Source organism: Crocodylus porosus, unplaced genomic scaffold (assembly GCF_001723895.1).
Source record: "Crocodylus porosus isolate Cpor-Errol unplaced genomic scaffold, CroPor_comp1, whole genome shotgun sequence".
Taxonomy (NCBI): domain Eukaryota; kingdom Metazoa; phylum Chordata; order Crocodylia; family Crocodylidae; genus Crocodylus; species Crocodylus porosus.
In genome coordinates this window covers 32,820,321-32,825,425 of record NW_017728914.1, presented here as the reverse complement: position 1 = coordinate 32,825,425, position 5,105 = coordinate 32,820,321, and the positions used below count along the sequence as shown (strand labels likewise).

Below are 5,105 nucleotides of genomic sequence, written 5' to 3'. Positions count from 1 at the left end.
ACTGAACACCTTCAAGAGCAAATTGGATGCTTATCTTGCTGGGATCCTATGACCCCAGCTGACTTCCTGCCCTTTGGGCGGGGGCTGGACTCAGTGATCTTCCAAGGTCCCTTCCAACCCTAATGTCTATGAAATAGGGACAGGGAAGAATAAAGCCTGTAGCATGCTTACCTGCATATCTTCCTGTCACTCAGTGACATGTATCCCTCATCACCAAGTCTCTCAATATAGCACTGCTGCTCACTAAAACAGATATTTTTGCAGCAAGACCCACGACTTATTTATGTCCAATGCAAGGTAGCTCAGCCAAGGGATGAAGTCACTTGACTTTTGCTAATCCTCACACGGCTGGCATCCTCACATTCCACTAAGTATATGAAGGTTTATGCAGCAGGCACCGACTCACTAGTTAAACTGCCTTGCACTGTATACACAGTACCAGTAGGATTTCTTACCAGATATACTCTGAGAGCATGCTACCTTATTACCAGGGACCCTGGTCCCCGCCCCCCATAGAAAACCACAAATTCTGATAAACCCCCCCAAATCTGTGATTAAAATGAAATGCCCCTCCACAGTCCCCTTGGCACTGATTGTATCCCTCACAGCCCCCCACCAAGCCAGCTCCTGCCCTTCACCCCCCCAAAAAAAAACCTCCCACAACTCTGCTGGTGCCCCTCATCCCACTTGTAGCTCCTGCTTCCCCCAGCCACCAGGGCTATGGGGCCAGGGACCCAGGTCCACAGCCCCCTGCCTGTGGTAAGAGGTGGCAGCTGCTGCAGCAGAGCAGAGCCCAGCTCTCCCCTTCTGCTGCAGGCTCAGGCTGAGGGGGGCTCCTTACCACTGTGCACTCCTGGGGGTCAAGGGCACACATGACCCCCAGATTTGTACACGGGGAGGGAAGCTGTTCGCTGCTCACTTGGGCTCTTGCCCTGCTGCCCTCCCCCCAGGGACTCCACAGCCCAGCATATGCAACCCAGCACTGCAAAGAACAGTGGTGCCATGCAAGAAAGCTGCTTGCCACTGTGAGCTCCACACAGCGCTGGCAACGTACCCCTTGCATGCAACCCTGCATCAGCACCCCTGCTGCAGTCCTGCGTGCAGGGGACACTTGCCAGGGCAGCAGAGAGCTTGCAGCACTGTGTGACCCCACTGTTCTTTGCGGCACAGGGTCACACGCTGGGTGCGGAAGCCCCAGGGGCGGACAGCAGTGCAGGAGCCCAAGCCTGCAGCGCATTCACTGCACACAGATCTGGGGAGCATGGATCTCCCCTGCCCTCCCCTCCACCCAGGAGTAAGTGCATCAGAGGGGAGCTGGGCCCATGCCCCACTTCCCCCAGATGAGCTGCCTACAGCCCCATCCCACTCCCCACCAGGGCCCTGGAGCCACACATTGCGACCCTGGGCACGAAGCACTGCCCAGCTAGGCAACAACCCTAGCTCCAGCCCTCACTCCCTCCCTATGGGGGCCTCAACTCCCCCCCACACTTACCTGCAGGAGCTGCTTGCCTGGCTGCCAAGCGCACATACATGCACATGGCACCCCTGCTGGACTGCCCTCCTCCCATTCCCTCCCAGCCCCCTGCAGGCTGGAAGTCTGCCAGCCTGCAGAGAACTCACTGCAACACCCACAGGTTTCTCCAGTAAAGTGAGATATCCACATTTGCCTCTGGTAAAAGGTAAAATCCACTCTTTTCTCTGTTTTTCCATGGGAAATGGAAAACCTAGATTCCTGCTTATTGACCATATCAAGAACTTTAGTCCCACATTTTGCTGTCTTGAAATGCAATATTATCAATGATGCTTAGAAGAAAATGTAGAAGTTTCTGAAGTCTCATTTGCTCTTTAGCTTCAAGAGCACAGCAACAGTTAAGAGTTTCTGAAGAACTTAGAATGTAAAGGCAAGCTGCAGAAGCTGCCTTAGGCCTAACTGCATGATGCTTCAGTCTACAGAGCCAGGCCAACTCCTACTAGTCACAGACCACTCTTATCAATTTGAACAGAATGTGCTGACCAGAGATCATCCCTAAAGTCACAGCAGCCTCATGCTATGCCCAGTCTGTAAGAGCCTCCACCCAATCAGTCATAACCACAATGGAAGCTGTCACCTGTTACCATCAGGACCAATAAGGAATCCCTCACCCCTTTTTAGAAGGACACACACAACAACTAAGTGGCATGCCCCTCCTACCCCCCCCCCAGCCCGGGGGGGGGGGGGGGGGATGGGACAGGACAGACACCAAGACAAAACAAAAGGGAAAACAAAAAACAGAAAAAAAAAGCCACAACTTTGAACTTTGTGGCCTTAGGACAAGTTTGAATTCTAAGCCTTTTTAGTAGGGCTCAGTATCTGTAGTAGCTGCTGGTGACCTCAGGCTCAGTTATTAAGCAACTGGAACCATTTAAAATAGTTAAGAGTTACTTGCTATCTGTTGAGTGGCACCTTTGCTCCAGTCTTTATACCAACTCAAGTGAACTAGGCTATTACAAGACATTTGATGCAATCCTCCTAATAGTTTTAAATTGTTTGAGAAGTAAAGCAAATATAAAACAATTGTACAAATGCTAGACACAAAAACATGAGTTTCCCTCTTCAGACTTTAACATCCTGATGACCTCTCTCTCTCTCAGCTGCATATCATGCTAGATGAAAGAACAAAAAGCCATAAAAAGTCATGGGTTGAGTCAGAATTATGCACAATTAAGAATCCAAAACAGTTCATGTCTCTAGGGTTAAGGCTCCAATCTACTCAAGAATGATAGGTTCAATTTTAAAAAAGCATTTTAAATATAGATGTTACAGTAGCACCTAGTGACCAAACAGTTTGTCTCTTAAGAGCACGGAGCCAGGTTTCTTTGAAAAGATACCTTGGGGATGCTGCAATACCATCTTGAGTGCAGTTGCATTGAGCAGGGCAGTTCTGAAACACCATTAACAGAGGAAAGTAGTACTGCTCCAGGACCCTGGGAGTAGTAGCACTTTCTCTTAGGCAAATAAAACACATGATAAATTGAGAAGTTCAGCAAGTTACTTTAACTTAACGCTTTCTTTCCACTTCAAGGTTTCACTCATTTCTGGAGTTCCATAACCTGGAACAGCCGCCTGCATTTAGGTCTTCAAAATGTTAAAAAACACTGTTGCAGGCAAAAAGCCAACTGTTCGAGTTAAGCAAAAAAAAAAAAAAGATTCAAGGAAACAGAACTGGAAAAACCCACCAAGCAAGTAGCTATTTGTACTGGGCTTACTGAGATCAGGCAATTCGTGGCTTCAAATCCAATCACTCCGAACACAATTAACCAGAAGAGAAAACAAAAACAGTTCTCTGTAAAGCCATTTTCTTCCCACCTTATTCTCAGCCTCCTGCCTTGAATCAATGCATTGTTCAAGTCTCTCTTATCTTACATATCAAGCCATAGATTCTTCCGGGCAAGGAACATATTGTAATTATGCAATGCTGTACAATCATTTATAACCTAAAGCAATCACAGAATTTACCATAATCCACTAAATGTTTGGTTGCCATTTGTTGGCAAGGGTGCTTTAACAAAGCACTACCTATTTAGTAAAGCATTTATTCTAATAACAAATTTGGATGAGCAGGAGAGCCTAATCCAAATGCAGGTTTGGACTACAGCCACTTTATTACAAAATGTGTGGGCAGAGGATACTGACCAGTGTTTGAGAAGGAAAGATTATGTCACAGTTCCAATATCAGGCCATGACTGTGGAAACCTGTGTTCATACAGTTAAGTGGACTATTTGCATGACACACACCAAGACAGTCTTCCAAGTTCTTCCATTTGAAAATTAAGATAACTTTACCTTTCACTAACACTTTGTCTAAACCAGGGGTGTCAAACTGAGCAGTTCTGTGGGCCATACAAGAAGCCAGCCAGGCTACAAGCGAGCTACTGGAAGGTTTGGGGGACATGGCTGGGGATCGAGTGTCCTGCTGCAGCCAGGGCCAAAGGGCCCTTATGGACATGGCAATCAGTGGCAGGAGGGCTTCGCTCATTGCCACTGGTTCAGCCCTACTGGATCAGCCAGCCCTGCCACTGCCCCATGCTCAAGCCACTGCATGTCTCATACCAGAACCAGAGTTGCCCCCATGCCACAATGCAGCAGCACTAGCAGCAGCTCCAGCATGCGACAGCAGTCAGAGCTGCATTGCATACCCTGGGTTGGGCACAGAGCTGCCACTGTTGCTGCATGCCATGGGATAGAAATGGCCCATGTCTGGCCCAGGACACAGGAGGAGTTTGACATCTCTGGTCTAAACAGATTATCACAGTATGTTTGTGGACAACTAGATAAATGGTCCTACACTTCAACCAGGGTTTCTAAAGACTACTCAACACACCCTCAGGCTAACTGATTTTTTGCAAAGGACACAAAGTTGAAAGTCATACACTCCACTCCAGGAAAAAGAAATCATCAGTAAAGGCAGCTGTGAGGAACAGCAATAATCCAGGAAGTGTTAAAGCATAATCACTATTTACTTATACCTCTTCTGTACTTGAATTATTGTATTATGGGCAGATAGTAAATATATCCACTAATACAGCCCCTGCTTCCACCAGTTTTGAACAAGATTTTTCAGTCCTAGAATGGCAACTTTTAATATAGTAAAATCTTTAAGTTTTGATTTCAACCACGAGCCAAGGCACCTTTCCTATAAGAGGCTATAGCCGGGGGAAGGAGCACTAATCAATACCATGTCATTTGGAGATGCTACATTTCAATTAACTTCACAGGAACTTCTTTAGTTATCCACAGCTCTGCCCAGGAAATTCAACCAACACCCCCACAGGTCCAACTCTTTATGAAGTTTGCTATAACAGGCCCAAACAATCAAGAGATTAGTTATAATAATATACAACACCCAAGCAAAACCTGCTTTTAGTAACAGTCTTCAAACATGTCAGCTTCTAAAAATAAGCTGCATCAATATAGGCACAGCAAAGGAAAATTCTGCACTGTTTGTCAGCAAAGAGGTCATTCATGCAGAACTGGAAGTCCTTGGAGAACAGACAACACTGCAGGCTTTTTGATGGTTAATACACATGAACTGCTAAGGCAATAAAAAAAAAAAAAAGCTTCTTCC

The 5,105-nt window shown here is 46.7% G+C and overlaps 1 protein-coding gene across 2 annotated transcripts in view; it reads right to left on the bottom strand.

Moving 5' to 3' along the window:
- CANX (calnexin) overlaps nucleotides 1-5,105 on the bottom strand; it is a 33,657-nt gene that overhangs the window by 27,339 nt on the left and 1,213 nt on the right. The window lies entirely within an intron of this gene.